The sequence below is a fragment of the Chenopodium quinoa genome, unplaced genomic scaffold (assembly GCF_001683475.1).
Source record: "Chenopodium quinoa cultivar QQ74 unplaced genomic scaffold, ASM168347v1, whole genome shotgun sequence".
Lineage (NCBI taxonomy): Eukaryota > Viridiplantae > Streptophyta > Magnoliopsida > Caryophyllales > Amaranthaceae > Chenopodium > Chenopodium quinoa.
Genome location: NW_018742345.1, coordinates 3,799,982 through 3,817,146, shown reverse-complemented (window position 1 = coordinate 3,817,146; position 17,165 = coordinate 3,799,982). Strand labels below are relative to the sequence as shown.

Genomic DNA, 17,165 nt, shown 5'->3' with positions numbered 1-17,165 from the left:
GAGGCTCTACTAGGCTTCCCTACAAATACTCTCACTGTGACATATGCCCCTAACTTGTCGGATCCCAAACCTGTTTATCAAAGATTTTTTGGTTTGAGTGACAATGATATGGTTAACATTGGAAAAGAATAAGGCGTGGATTTAGTTAAATGTATTGAACATTTCGTCACACCTCGTGACAACTTGACTAAACAACGTTTTGAAATTCTTGCTTTATGTTATTTCTTGTTGTCAATTGTTTACTTAGGACAGGTAAAGAATACGGAGATTATTCCATGGTTTCCATAGTAGAGCAAATAGAGGGATGTCATTCACCTGCTCTCTTAGCTTTGGCGGAAACCGTTCTATGATTGAATCGCCTTAGAGGAGACCCTAACGAGAATGGTTTCACAGAAGGTCCACTCCTATTACACGTACGTTTTTTTCGCCGTAAAGCAGCTCAAGTTGGAAAGTTACGCTGGCTTGTCCAGCGCAATCGTCTCCGATACGTGTGGCTGGCGCGCGCAACTGATTTTGATGCGCGCGCCACCTACTCGTGTAATTTTGCAAATTAATTTTCCTCGTTTTTTTAGATTTGGCTCATGGAGCGCTTGTGAATCATTGAACACACTACTACAAAATGAGTCTTTTCTCAACGCTTTAGCCTCGACGCTTAGGCAAGGGCATCAAGTGGTAAATATAATGTGCGTGTTTTCTGGACGCCTAGATTGATTTTAGACATAAATAAGCGTCGAGAACAGCACGTGCAAGACTCGTGAGTGTAATTGGCTCTACCAACGATTTCAAAATTTCAGAAATAATAAAACCACCCATAGTACTAAACTTTAAAACCCTTTTCATTTCTCTGAGTTGTCACATCTTAACCCTAACTATTCATCTCTCCTTCATCTTACGAAATTCTGCAAAGTGATTAAGAAAATCATGGATTTCAATGTCAGATCTTCATTTCGTTCCCTTGGCACCGCTCATCAATAATTTTGCTTGCCTAATTTTCTCTTCCTGCCGGCCTTCAATGGTGTTTAATTTTGTCTTCTCATTGTTAATAAAATTGAGGTACATCCTTTCCTTTTGGGCTTCATTTTTTCTTCAAATCGAGTCCTATAGCTTGTTTATAGAGTTTATTTTACAATAATCTCACGAAAATTTGGTCTGAAATGGGTTTGATTCATGAGCAATTGATATTTCAGTGTTTGTTTATACAGATTATTGAGTTCAATTATGTGCTACCGTTCAAATAAAATTCTAGAAAGTTCCAAAAGAAATAAAGGTATTTTCTTCAAAATTTGAAAGAAATAAAGGTATTTTCTTCAAATTTATTTCAGATTTTGTTTTAATTGTATTATTGTTATGGCTATTTGTTTTGAATTCTTAATTTGTAGGGGTTTTGGCTAAATTATATGAAAGGAGACCCTAATTTCAGCCAGATCTAATCCTTTATGTTGAAATTCCAATTTCAATAAGCTCCTGATTCAATTTTCCTCTCAGGTTTGCACTCTGTTCCTCATGATGGTTTTATTTGATTATCATATTTCTTTTGGAATTTTATTATTTATTAGTTCAATTTGCGATATTAACCCTAGATTGTGTGTAATAACTTGCGATGCATAAATTCTTCAATATTCTTAGTGATTAGATTTTCAAATAGTATAGTTGCAATTGCTTAAGCTAATGATATTTTTATGTTTTTTGGACATAGAATCAATGAAGTAGTATGGTATCATTGCAGAAAAAATACTTCATTTAGAACAAAAACATTCCAGTATTCCACTATGTTGCAATTTATGCTACAAAAACTTTTTAATATTCTCTTTGTAACAATTAAAATGCATAAATCAATTTCATGATTTCTGTTCTACTAGTTCTTGTTGCTTGAGAATTGTCTTTTCTCATCTTGAATTGCCTTTTATTTTGTTCAAGTCACATAGGGTTGAATTGTATAAGTCTAAGGTATATATTTATGTAATTGTTAACCATAAGTTTTTGGTTTACATAATCTGCAACTAAGCAAACCATGCTTCTAAGGATCCATTGCTAACAGTTGTTACGAAGTATGATTTAGTGGTTAAATTCACGTTGGATATGTTCTCTAGATATTTTTTTAGTTAAGTAATAGTTTATGGTGCAAGGTTAGAGTGGAGAATTCTATTGATAGCAGTTGCTAGTTGCTACGATGTACTCCTGTATCTCTAATTGTATTTTCTCAGGTATTTATCCTAACAGTATTAAAAGGAATCAAGCATCGTCTTGCTGTTGGTATGATTTTCTTAATTTTGTATAGTACTTTATGGGTGCAATCTCTTTATTCCATGAAGTTGAATATGTCTTCCTTATCATTTACATGAAGCCTTGACGTGTCTAGTATCATGATGATCTTAGAATGATTTCTATTTTGTCTTCATGTGCTTGTGTTGTATAAGAGTTAAGAAAAAGTAGCTTCAGCATTGTCATTTTTTTCGATCTTTAGCTGACCATGGTCTATTATCCATCTAATGATGGTCCTTTTATCCATAGTTTATCTCACTTGTGTTTTGTATCTTGTCGTATGCTTGAACCGTGATATTTAGCATATAATTTGTAGTCATCAGATTGTGCTATAACTATTTTATAGATGTACATGTTATCATTTTGGCTCTCTCTAGCTCTTTATTTCCCTTGTACTTTATCTTCTGAATTTGCTATTTGTATACTTATGAGTTTATGACTCAATATGAGCTAGATCAGTGGGAAATAGAAACGAATTGTGTGGTATATGAATGAAATATCCCATGTATTATCCTGGGATTGGTTCTCTACCGTTCTATACACTTTTTTCATTGGTAATTCTCAAAAATCCCTTATTTCTTCAAAACACCCATAGCATCAAAATTATAACAAAGTTGTTGTTGTTGTAGGATGCTGACCACACTGTTGTCGCTCGACCTTGCTATTATTGCTGCTCAATAATGTTGTTGTGTTGTTGTTGCTATTTTCTATTTGCTAGTTATTGCTACTTCCTGCTGTTTAGCCTTCTTATTTCTTTGTTGTTTTCCTGTTTTAGGTTTCTTCATCACAATATTATGCAATTGGCCTATGCACGTGACCTTACCAGCACTTTTTCATTAGAACTAGCTAACATTAATTCACTAGTAAGGGAAGTAATTAACATTACCACGTCTTCTTGCCATTGAATGTCATATATGTATATGTATAGAATTGAACCAAGAGCAAAGATCAAGGCAACTTTAGATATTGTGAGCCGCTCTGATAATGTGCATAGAATAGATCAGCAATATAATGATATTTTGGGATTCAATTATTACATAAGAAATAGATCTTTAGTTTTTAAGGGAAAATGAATACTTTACCTAAAGAGCCTGAATCCAACCAAATGGTTTTGTCCTATTTTTTCTCAACACTTACTAGCTAACATGTCAACTTCCAATATGTTTCCCTTTGTTTAGCTAACATGTCAGCTTCCAATATGTCAGCTAACTTGTCTTCAGGGGGAAATCATTGATGTTTCTTTCTTCGCAGTTTGATTTTTTGTAAATAAAACGCACATATAGTTTTCAATTAATGATTGATTAAACTGTTATGATATGAATGATTAGCATTTTCAAGTCCTATAAGGTCATCTTTGTGCGCATGTTACTTGATAGTATCCTATCTCGTTAGATGATTAAGATTCTCTTCTTATATTTCTTCAGGCACTTGTATAATTACTAAGCAAAAATGTGAACTTTACTTAAAATGTTGGGTGCTTTTCCTGTGTTCTGATAATAAGTGTTGAAAGCATAAGTAGAATGAGCAAATACATTATCAGGCTCATAGCAAGGCTAGCCTACAATAAAGGGGATAATCCTCTTGTTAGCTCCATCTCTTGCATGCAGTACAGTAAGTCTGGTTTGATGTATCATTAGACAAAACAGACCCAGACTCGGTGAGACGCAAGATATAGACTTGCTTCCCATTTGCATCGAATAATCCCCAATTCTTTTCTGAGGTGGCCCGATCCTTTGAAATTCCCCTCAGCCTGATGTTTGTGTAATGCTTGTGTGTGTATCTGTGTGTGTGTGTGTGTGTGTAAGATTGCTGTTATAAGATTGTTGTTATAAGATTTCCAGCCTGACGTTTATAAGATTGTTGTTGTAAGTGTTAGCATTCTCAAAGACATTTGTGTAATGCTTGTGTGTGTGTGTGTGTGAAATTCAAAATGCTTGTGAGTGTGTCTGAAATTCAGAGCTTGTATGTGTGTGTGTGTGTGTGTGTATAAGCCTATATTGTGAAATGTACTAATTTGTACTGTGTACTTTTTTTTTTGAAGATTGGAAAAGGCAATGTAGGAGCAACAAGAGAATAGGCCGAGACACTTGAGCATAAAATAAGCGACTAAATCGTCTATAACGCCGTCATCTATCTAGTTTGGTTTTTAGTCTTATTTATATTAGTGATGTATTTATTTAGGAACAAGCTACTATAATATGCGACTTTTTTTTAATAATTATGTTGATGTTTTCTTTTATAAATTTGGTAATTAACTACGCACTCTTATTATTGTTGATTAATTATTGTTTTTTTTTAATCTGATCTAGTTGTATAAAATATTTGTTTATTTTAATTTTAATGTTATTAATGTAATTTATGATAAATTTAAATAACTATAATGTATATATGATGGTAGTAATTTAATAAAAGGAAAAAAAAAGCTTTTAAAAAAATTTTGTAGACGCTTTTTAATGTCTACATATTTTGCACATTTTTACATTTCAAGAGTTTTCCGCCATACCATAGGCTGACACGAATAAACGCAAGACAACAAAAAGCGTCGCTAAATTTGAGTATGTGGACATGTACAAGCATCGCTAAAAAACTACATAAATTTGGGATAATGCGTAAAATAAGTATTTTCCGACACTTCGTATATTAGTTTGGACACATAAAAGCGCCGATATTCTCGATGCTTTTTTGTGTCCCTCAAAATTCTCGACTCACGTATTCTCGACGCTCTTTAGCAGCGTCGAGAAATATATTTTCGACGCTTTTTAACGTCGAAAAATGCCTAAAAAGCGTCCAAAAAACACGCTTTTTGTAGTAGCGAAAGCCAGAAAATTTTGAGGCTCATGGAGTGAGAACATTCCCTGGACAACGAATTCTCTACAAACACAAGAATGGACGTCGTATTTCTGTCATGGTGTTCCCAACATACGCTTTGTGATTCCTTGGTGGAACATAAGTAATATGGTTGGGAATAGTTTTAATTGTCCCTATATTAAGCTTTTAGACCTATCTAGCACTACTTACTTTTTTCCTTATAGGGTGATGAGACAATACTGAATGAAACAAGTTATCCCCCCTTAGGATTGTGATGCTCCTAATGATGTGATTTTTAAACCTGAAAGGATCCCTCGTTAGATTGAATATTGGTCAAGTCTCCCTAGGTGGGTAGTACAAAGTCTTACTGCGAGCATTGTGTTATCCTCTTTCTACAAGGCTTGGATGAATGTGGCGGACAAGGATGATCTAAATAAGGCTCGATCACAAAATCAAGCCACCTCAGCTCGCAATACACCCAAACCTTTGATGCATTCAGCCAACACTACTCCTTCTAGTGGCCAAAACAAAAGAGTGAGAAGAAAATTAGACTTCTCATCTCCTAAGGCTCATTCAAGGGAACATAAGAGAAAGGCTCCTCCTAAACATGCGCATAAAGGGGTGAAGATTAAAGAACCTTCACCAAATACTCGTAAAAAGACCCCAACAATTGTTAAAGGAAAAGGAAAACAAGTTTCAAAGGCCCCAATCCCTTAATTGAAGAACAATGTTTCGGTTAAAAAGAAGAGTGAAGAGGAAAGCTCTAAGGTCGCTGAAACTACTGCGATGGAAACTACTCCTTCGTCTACTGTGACATTTGAGGATATAGTAAAACCTTATAGTGTTACACAATATGTCATTAGTTTAATTCGATTAAAGTGTAATCACTACTATGTTTTTTTTTTTAATTTATTATCTAGTTCAACAATGCCTCTTGTTTTATTTTATTTATTTATTTTTATTTTTTTTGAATTTTGAATGGAAATAAAATGAGCTTTATTATATGTGTGTGTGTGTGTGTGTGTTTGTGTGTGTGTATATATATATATGTATATATATATGTATATATATGTATATAAATATAAATATATATATACACATATATATATATATATCTTTTTTATATGACCGAATCATAAATATTGCCTACGTATTCGTATTACAGAATCAGGTCTTTGCGTAGATCTTTCCAATGTTTGTATTATTTTTTTTCATATTTTTCTTCAACCGATTAAGTTGCACGTGACATATGCGCACAACTGTATTAGTTGCGCGCGACACCTGTGCTACGAGTGTTAAAATATTGTTTTTCGCATTATAACCCCCCAAGTGTGAAGAGTTTTTTCGTGGTGTTCCAAAAAATCTGATCACTTTAATGGCATATGTTTTGTTTTTAAATTACCTCTCCAAGTGTTATGAACTTTACCGTTTTATTCGGTAGATTGCTTAACACTTAAAATCTTTTTATTGAATGCTAAAAAAAATGATTTATTTAATGAATGAACGAGTTTATCCGGATTTCATATGTAATATTTTTAAGTCGATCAATGTTTATTAGTTGGCGAATTTCATCACCTCTAATACCCATTAATCTAACAGCGCCTCCTGGTATAATTTCAATTACGTGGTAGGGCCCTATCCAATTAGGTTTAAATTTCCCTCTTGGATCGGTTTGTGGGCCTCTTACCTCTTTTAGTACAAAATCACCTTCTTTGATATTTCTGCATCGTAACCGTTTGTTAAAATGACGCGCAATGCATCGTTGGTAGACTTGTACATGATGCAATCGTCGTTCGTCGAGGAATAACAGCTCTTCATACCTCGCTCTTACCCATTGGGCTTCCGATAGCTTACTTTCGAGTACGATGCGTAAGGATGGTATTTCCAGTTCAACTGGTTGAACTGCGTCTATTCCAAAAACTAAGGAGTATGGAGTTACTCCTATTGATGTTCGTATGGACGTTCTATAACCCTATAAAGCAAAGTATAGTTTATTTAGCTAGTCTTTATAATTTCTGCCATTTTCTTAATGATGACTGTTATTTTTTATTTGCCGATTCTACAGCTCCATTCATTTGAGGTCTATATGGGGATGAATGATGGTGTTTTACTTTATAACGAGTTAAGAGGGTCTAAACTTTAGCTTTTAATTGAGATCCTTGATCACTAATTAGTTTGTGTGGAACTCTATATTTAAAAAATATGTTTCTTTCGAGAAACTTTGCGACATGTTTAAAAGTGATATTTTGTAAGAAGCGGCCTCGATCCAGTTAGTAAAGTAATCGATGGCTACTAATACGTACTTGTACCCTCCTGCTCCTGTTGGAGATACTTTCCCAATTATGTTAATTCCCCAAGTCGAAAAAGGCCAAGGAGAAGTGAGATTATATAATTCGGATGGTAGAAGGTGTTGTAAGTTAGCGAACATTTGACACTCTGGACATTTTTTAACATATTGTATGAAATCTTGTTCCATGGTGGAACAATAGTACCCTTGTCGTGAAATTATTTTTCCAAGCATTTTACCACTCATGTGAGGACCACAAACGCCTTTTGAGTATACACAATAAGCTTTGGCCGTTAGGCCCCTTTTTGCATAATTGACCATTTAATAGACCATATTGGGCCGCAAGTGTTCTTAGGACTCGTTGGTCTTTCAATAAAGTATTTTCAGGATATGTGCCATGGGTAATATATTAAAGGATATGATCATACCAAGGATTGTCTCCCTAAATGTCATTTATTTCCTCTATTGTGTTGCAATATGCCGGTTCTTCTCTTCTATCAACGCATGATGACATCATATTTAAATGATCTGGAATGTTGATCACTGAGGCTAATTTTGCTAGCGCATTGGCAAATTGATTATCATCCCTTGGGAGGTATTTACAATCAATATGTTCAAAATGCTCGATGAGTTGCTCTAGGTGCGCTTGTATAATATCATTGTGGAGTTCTGTATTTTCCATTTTTTTAGTATATGATTTATAATCAAATTAGAATCTCCAAATACCTCTAATTTTTGCACACCTATGTGTAGACACCCATTTGTGTCTCCCCAAAACCAAACCCAGTGATGAGTACCTTTCGCGTCGAATCATAATCGAATGAAGTGAAAGTGTGGAAAGTTTAGTGTTGCGGATAGTTTTAATTTCTTTTCTCTTCTCTCTGTTTTTAAAAACTTATTTTAAGAAAACAGCCAATCTAGTTTGGTTGGTCCATGATATGGGTCCAACAGTAGTGTAGTTGGATAGGGCTTGACAAGAGCTTTAACAATATATTATAAGCCCAATTCCGATGAATATTGAGGAAGTTATGGCCAATTTACTGAACTGGGCCCGGTTTGAGCCTTATATGCGGCTCAATGATCTAGGGGAGGGCCAAATATAGATTTATCATTTCCAATGCAATTAGGAATTGTTTTAGTCTTCTAGATTCTTCTAGAAGGTTCTTTTCATTCTTAATTCAATTAGCATTGATAAATTGACATTTGTTGACTTTTTAGAGTTTTAATTAAAATCAAAGAGCATTTTTTAGGAAAAATACGATTTTATCCTCCTGTACGGCAATTTTTATCTGATTTTAAGAAAACGCGTGAATTTCCAAATCAGCGCCAAAAGCCAGCTGTAGCGCCTGGCGCTAGCATTGGCGCCTGGCGCTAATGTTGGCGTCTGGTGCCAATAGCCAGCGTTGGCGCCAACTCAGTTTTATGTGCGCCAGAACTCTATTTTGATATGTTATCTTTTTGGCTGATTTTCTCTATAAATAACGTGCTAAAAACTTCGTTTTCATTCACCAATCATCACCAGTTTTCATCAACAATCATCAATTATCATTCATCTACAACCTACCAACTCTCATAAGGATTCTCTTGATTACTTACTCTCTCTCCTTCTCTTTTCTAAACTAGCCTTATACATACAAAATTCCGCATTCATTAGATCTAGACACATCTAGCCATATTCGAAGTTTCCTTCGTCCTAGACGTGAAAGGTTTAATTTCTGAGGGTTTGGTCCCAAATCTCTTTTTCAATTATTTGATTTAATTGTTTTAATTATTATTTTCCTTGAAGTTACTAAGGTGTGTATTTTGTTATTAGAAAGAGGTACGAGGCATCCAAGTAAGTACTTTAATAGTTTAATTGTTATTATGATATAGAATTCATGCTTAGATTGTTATTTTGATTCCTAGTATCATGTTAGGATGTTTTCCTTAATTTGATGTTTAGGGTGACAACAATAAATTCCATGTATCATGTCTAGGGTAACTTTAATATCAAGTATGATTAAAAGTATGATGCCTCCTATGTTCTTCCTAATATTTATGATTCCTAGTATCATGTCTAGGGTAAATTTAATATCAATTATGATTTCTATGATGCTTCCTATTTTCTTTCCTAGTAGCATGTTAGTATCATGTTAGGGCTAAAGATTTGATTCTTATTGCTTTATGACATGCTAGGGTTTGTTATTAATCTTGCTATTATCATGCCTAGGATCTTGCTATTATTATACTTTAACATGAACATGTTTATTTTAATTATGATTAAAATTGTTATTATTATGATTATGATTGTTATTATGTTGCTTGATATATATTTGTTGTTATTGCTTGATCATGCCTTTTATGCATGTTTAAAGGGAATTTGTACTTGTAATCACTCTTATTAAGATAATTAATAATCTTATTTAAGGTTAATGTGATTATAACTCAAGTGATCGCCAATAATAGATTTATTTGTGCATTAATATTCAACCAACATAGATAAATAGGTTTAGGGTTAATCCTATTGCTTGTATGTTAATCAGAAAGCGCACATGAATACGATCAGAATAAAGTAGAGGCCTATTATTAGGGCAGGTTCAATCTCTTTTAGGTTGGATTTGTACCTTCATCCCCGAATCCTATTTGGTTCAAGACCTTATGGAGTTGACGATCTCTTGGATCGTTAAGGGGTGTAACCTTCACCTCGTGAACGGTTTACAAGTTCCTAAAAAACTTGTTGGTGACTCTTTTGCTCTTTCTTCTTCCCTTTTGGACGCCACCGTATTTTAGTGTATGATCACAGGGGTTCGAGCTAGGGGTTAACGCTTGAAATATTCCCTACAGTTTTTTGGCAACTCCACTGGGGAGGATTTCTCTTTTACTTCCTGAATTTGTTTCGGCAATGATTTAGAATGAGTGGATGAGACTCGAAACGTTCTAAGTAATTCATGTGCGTAATTTTGATTAACATTACTGTCATATGCATAAAAAAGATCTCATTGGAAAGACCATCCGTAATGAATTTACACGTAGGAAATTTGAGAAATATCTTTCACAACTAGCACCCAAAGAACACTGCGCGAAACTGGAAAATTTTATCGAGCACAGAAAGCTACTGAGGCATGTAGGAATTAGCGTCAGCGACCAGAGCATTGGCGCCAGACATTTAACTGTAGCGCCAGACGATAGGCTTGTCTCCAGGCGCTACAGCTAAAACCTGGCGCCAATCTCTTTTTGTTGGCGCCAAATTCTTCCAATACCGAGCCAGAAATATGCGTTCTAATTTCGACCAGTTTTTCGCATTGTTTGCTCGATCCTACTTCCTGATTGAATTTTTTTTCTCACTTTTCTAAAACCCATATGTGTTCTACATTTGGACATAACCCTCTGGTAATTCATGCTCCATCTACCTGATTGAACGCTCTGAGCAACAAAGTGTACATCCGATAATGATTAATTCACCAAACCATAGAAGCGAGTTTTTTCTAAAACTCGCGGTGTCCCATCCACTCACGCCAACCCTTCACGGTTATGCTTCCGCGCGGTGCATCCCTACAATTAACCATGGACCCTCTATTGACTAAACCATATCCCGAACTTTAGAGAACTAGAGCCATGGTTAGGTTGCAAACTCATTGCATCATATTGTGCCTACTTGACTAATTGTGCATTAATTGTTGTGCATATATTTTATGTTTCTCTTAACCGTTTGTTTGACTTGTGTTGAGATTAAATAAATTAATGACTTAAAGAACTTTGCCTAATTAATTAATTGATTAAATAATTTGAGTCAATAATGTCTAATTTTTTAATCAGAATTGACCTAGTACGACTTTAGGCATACCCCTGTTGATTAATAGCACCGAAAACAATCTCGGATTGAAGCTCCAGCATTGGCGCCAAAGTCTGGACTGTAGCGCCACTCTATGGAGTGTGGCGCCTGGCGACAGCTCTGTCGTCTGGCGCTACACTACAAAGTGCGACGCCAGTCCTGTCGTTTTGCCGACAGCTCTGTCGCCTAGTGTCTAATTAACCAGTTTGCTAATTAATTCTGTTAATTTTTGCTGTCAATAATACCTTGTCAAGTCATTAATTGAGTCTAGTCACATAGTCTAGCCACATGGTCATGACACGAGTCTTAACATATCACCTACACTCACTAGTCTTAGCACACACTTTGAGTATATGTCACCATGACCATGTCTTAGGTTCATGCATGAGTCGGTTTTTTTTCCGTCATTTAAGTTGGGGGTACATTCTATTCCTAATTCTTCATATCCCTCCATCTACATCATTTTTCTTCACATTCTTTTCCAATCTTTCTTCACTTCCTCCATCCATTGCATGTTGAATAAAGTTTGAGTCAAATAATTAACAATGAACATCCCCAAATTCCTTTTCCACAGTACTTGGTCGAGGAGAGAAGGGCGATTAATCAAGGACAACCACTTTATTCAAGTTTCACTTTTTGATAAACCAATTCGTCAAAAGAGGAAGGCTAAAAAGATAATGGCAAGTCAAGAAGAGGTCAATGAACTTAGGAATCAATTGAATGACGTGACTGAGGTGTTAAAGGCTTTAACCTCAAAATTGATGACCCTGTGAAACAACAACAAATGAACCTCATGCAAGAAAGTTTGAGAAAGCTATCTAGTGACTATAAATTTCAGGGCATTAGTTCACAAGGGGTCTCGCTGGACAAGGAACTTCTTCCAAATAAGTTCAACGCCATTGACATCCCTAAATTCAAGGCAACAAATAACCCTTACTTTCATCTATGAGCTTTTGAAACTATAATGAGCATTAAGGGTATCGATAAGAAGGTTTTCCCCTCTCTGTTTTCACTATCTCTCGAGACCGTTTTCCAACAATGGCTCTTCTCCCTTAACAAAGAGAAAACCTCTACCTGGGAATCAATAGTAAATGCTTTCATTGATAGATACAAGTGCAACATCCAAACAGACCATAGACAACTCGAGATGTTAAAACAAAAAGAAAATGAAGGGTTCACGTTTTTCTTCAACAAATGGAGGGATACTTCCGCTAATATGGTCAAGGCTCCTACCGAAAAGAATCTGTGTGGATGTTTATCAAGAATCTCCAAGGGAATTATTCAAGACACTTAAAGTACCAACACAACTTGAATACTTTCAAGGCTGTGTATAATATAGGCATTGACATTGAAGATGACCTTCTGAAAGATATTAGTCTTCCTCTCCCATTAATGAGGTACGTACCACGAACGCCTCTAAATCACGAATCCAAAGATCAAAAAGGGTGTTCACTCCACTTGTTATGAGTTATGAAACAGCTTTCGAGAAGCTACATCACAAAGGACTAGTCATGCCCATAGGGCCCATCAAAGATCCAGTTCCAAAAGCCAGACCACCTAAGTGGGATCCTAATAAGCACTGCAAATATCACCAAGGAAAGGGTCATGACACTGAGGAGTGTTAGAAACTCAAAGAAGCTATTCAAGATCTGATCGATAACAATGAAACTTCCGAGATTCTAGCCATCGAAGATGATCAAACACCCTTCGATTCAACACTTCTTATCACACCTGTAAGAGAGCTCATGATCGAGACAACTTAAATAACCTCTCTCGATGAAGTAGCAATGATTGGGGAAGATGTAAGTCTTTTATTAGATAATACCAGGGAAGACTCGCCAAGTCTAAAAGAGGACGTTCGAAAACTGCAAGATGTCGTCACCATGCTCTTGAATGTGGTAGAAGGATTAGCAAATCGGGTGATGGCCATCGAATAAAATTCTCGCCAAGGGTTTAATGAAGAACTCAATGCTCCTAAGCCACGGGCAAAACGGACCATTGAAGAATACACACCAATAGGAACGACTTACAATGAAGCTTTTGACTGTCTTCATGATCAAGGTCATATTCACTCTATTGGTCCCAGTCAAGATCCTCCATCTGAAAAACGTTTTTCAAATCCCTATTGTTGATACCATAAAGGTCGCGGTCACACTACTGAAAAATGTAACGATAGAAACAGTGGCTGTAAAGGAAAGAAGAACGACTATCCTTCTTCTTCCAAAAACACCTACTCTAGCAACAATGTTAGTACTTTCGACTTTAATGAGATCTTAGGATTTAGAAAGCAACCGAAAAGGGATTTTACCCCTATTGGAATTAGCTACAATGATGCTTTCGATCGACTTCATGGCAAGGGAATCATTACTCCTATTGGACCTCTTCAAGATCCTCCGCTTGAGAAGAGGTTGCCTAGTTGGAATCCAAATGTGCGCTGCAAGTACCAGCAAGGTAGGGGTCATGCTACTGAGAGCTGTTGGAAGCTAAAGGAGGATATCCAACATTTGATTGATAATAACAAGCTTCCCATACCTCCAGTTAACAAGAAGAGCGAGTGATGATAAAGAAAACAATACAAGATAAGAGGCGAGCTTCAACGACGAGATTGCATGACATCATTTTTTTTCTTTTTCTTTATTTACCCTTTCCCCAATAAGTCTAGCATATACAACTTTCTTTTCTCTTAGATTAATTTTGTAGATTCTTTCTTTTCCCTTTTTAATAAAATGAGCATTTATTCTCTTACATATGATCATTTCATTATATTACATTAAAAAAATAAAAAAATAAAAAACAAAAAAATTCATTGTTGAATTAAGCACAAGGTATACCAATGATTTGAGGCACCCCTTGTAGCCACATCATATTTCCTTTCACCCTTTTAATTTATAATCCTTTCTTCATAAACCACTTTGAGCCTTGTCTAACGATAGACCTTTCTTTTTTCAACCCATATCTACCTAACCTTGGGATAGGATAGTGTGCAACTTATGCAAATTTCAATTTCATAAAAAGATTGAGTGACTTAAAATAGCAAAAAAATAAGCAAAATAAATAAATAAATAAAAGTGTAACAAAGGGCAAGTGTTTAATGTCTTTGACATGAAAATATCTTTGATAAGAACACGTCTCATATTGCGTCTCTTATCGAGTGCTCGGTACCGTGCCTGAGAACATGAATGCCAAGTGAGTAATAGACCGCATGATCGGGATTGCCCACACTCATAAAAATAAAAATAAATGCTAAAGCAAAATAAAGAGCTAAAAAAAGAGTAGAAACTCAAGCATAAAAATACAAATATTCAAAAGCAAGGTTGCACATTTTGGGGGCTTATCGAGGGTCTTGAGCCTTTATCCAGTTCTTCTATAACCTTTCACCTAACCACGTTACAACCCTTAAAAAGACCTTTTTGAGGTATAGCTAAAACCTGGCGCCAATCTCTTTTTGTTGGCGCCAAATTCTTCCAATACCGAGCCAGAAATATGCGTTCTAATTTCGACCAGTTTTTCGCATTGTTTGCTCGATCCTACTTCCTGATTGAATTTTTTTTCTCACTTTTCTAAAACCCATATGTGTTCTACATTTGGACATAACCCTCTGGTAATTCATGCTCCATCTACCTGATTGAACGCTCTGAGCAACAAAGGGTACATCCGAGAATGTTGAATTCACCAAATCATGGAAGCGAGTTTTTTCTAAAACTCGCGGTGTCCCATCTGCTCGCGCCAACCCTTCACGGTTAGCTTTTTTATATTTTTTTGTGGCTTTTTCAAAGTTACTCTGAAGGCGCATTTTATATTTTTTTATGCGAGTGAAAATTTGCGTAAAGCTTTTATGTATCCCATTCTATCTTTGGACTTTACAATCATATCATCCACATACACTTCTATTTCTTTATGCATCATATCATGCAAGAGAGTCTTAGCAGTTCTTTGGTACATAGCTCTTGCATTTTTCAGACCAAATGGCATGACTGTGTAGCAATATGTACACCAAGGGGTGATAAAGCATGCCTTTTCTTCATCTTCTTTTTCCGTTAGGATTTGGTTGTAACCGGCGTATCCATCCATAAAGGATAACATCGCAAGTTCAGCCGTGTTATTTACCAATATATCAATATGAGGTAGAGGAAATTCGTCTTTAGGAATAGCCTTGTTAAGGTCCCTAAAGTCAACACACATGCAAACTCGTCTATCCTTTTTAGGGACTGGGACGATGTTCGCTGCCTGTTCTGGGTAATTACATACGCGAATGAAACCTGCGTCTAATTGCTTTTGAACTTCTTCTTTTATTTTCAAAGCAACATCAGGTTTCATTCGTCGAAGTTTTTGTTTTACTAGTTTAGAGGTAGGGTTCAAGGGAATTGTATGTTCCGCAATTTCCCTATCTATTTCAGGCATGTCCTTGTATGACCAAGAGAACACGTCTTCGAACTCTTTGAGCGTCGATATAAGAATCGATCGCTCTTCCAGATTCAAAGTTAAGCCAATTTTAACTTCTCTTTTGTTTTCATTAGTCCCTATATTGACTGTTTAAGTTTCTTCAATTATAGGGTTCCTTTGTTCTCGTTCATTCATTAGTTCAACCAATTTATTAATATTATCATCTTCATTAGATAAATTGTTATAGCATTCGAAAGATTCGTGAGAAGGCATATACTCGGAAATAGAGCTCATATTATTGAATTAAAAAGGGAGTACATCAAGAGAAGAATCATTTTTAGGATCTTCGTCCTTAGAAATAGAAAATAAAGACTAAGTAATAGCCAGAAGGCTCAAATTTTCAGCTTCCTTAAAGTCTAAGCTAAACTCATCATCCGATTCTTCAAACATCTTCCCTTCTCCTGTGGCAATCTCCAGATTGTCACCTTTATGATTAGTCCACTTAAAAGATTTCCTCCATCCATGCTCAAAGGTTTCATTAGAAGGGGTGATCAACGAGGTTGGGTCAAAAGCTTCATCTTGGATGGCATTTTGATTAGTCATGGTAGCAACATGGTTTTGCTCTAGTCCAAATAGCAAGTTGAATGCTTGCCTATCATAGCACCCTAGGGTTGGGTGTTTTGATTCAACAATTTTGAGATCGTCATTCAAGAAGTAGAAATCATGAAATATCTCAAGTCTAGGCTTCTTGTTTCCTCCCAGAACTAATGGTTCCAGAAAGTCATAGCAAGGGTAATTTTCTCCCTCCAAAATGAATTGTCCACTAAGGGTTTGTTGGTAAGATGGGAGCAAAGTGATTATCCTCTTTTTATTATTGTCTCTATGTGCTTTGTTTTTAGCATCGTGAGACTCTAGTTCATCCTTCGTTTGTTTGTATCCTAATCCAAAAGGGAGACTTTTCTTTAGGATAGGAAAAAAAAAAGATATTTCTTCATTCCTATTCCCTAAGTCATCCTAGGAAAGTTACTACTCTTAAACAAGATGTTGTTTACTATCCAGGTGGAATATGGATCAAGCTTGAATGATTCTTCAAGGCTCTCTTCCATTTTGATTGTGCAGATTGGCTCAGTGGCTAATCCCCACATGTCCTCTTCATCATTATCATGGTTTATTTCTAGAAGTGATTAGTCATTTATAGCTATTTTGAGAGGAGAAGCATGTATAGTCATACAAAGCCCTTAATAGTTCAACCTAATCATTTGATGAAGTGAGGATGGTATTGCACCAAGCTCATGTATCTAAGGATGTCTAAGTAGAAGGTTGAATGTGGGTTTAATATCCATGACATAAATTCAACCATCTTTTGAATTGGGCCTGTGGTGACTGGCAGCTTAACAGCTCCACACACCGATCTCCTCAAATTGTCATAGGCCCTAATGCTTTGTGTTGTTGAATGAAATTTTTTTTGGAATAAGGCCTAGATATTTTGCAGTTCATAATGGGAACACGTTTACAGACGACCCATTGTCTACTAATGTGAGAGGGATATTGTACCCTTTGCACTGCACAGTTAAGTATAATACATTATTCTGGGTAGTGTCTTTTAAAGGCAAA

At 35.7% G+C, this 17,165-nt stretch overlaps 1 long non-coding RNA gene across 1 annotated transcript; it reads left to right on the top strand.

Moving 5' to 3' along the window:
- The first annotated feature begins 815 nt into the window (after positions 1-815).
- On the top strand, positions 816-4,480 carry LOC110694298. The gene is made up of 5 exons (XR_002505817.1): positions 816-1,053; positions 1,203-1,267; positions 1,380-1,485; positions 2,205-2,253; positions 4,304-4,480. It is a non-coding gene; the product is annotated as an uncharacterized LOC110694298 (long non-coding RNA).
- Positions 4,481-17,165: the final 12,685 nt, after the last annotated feature.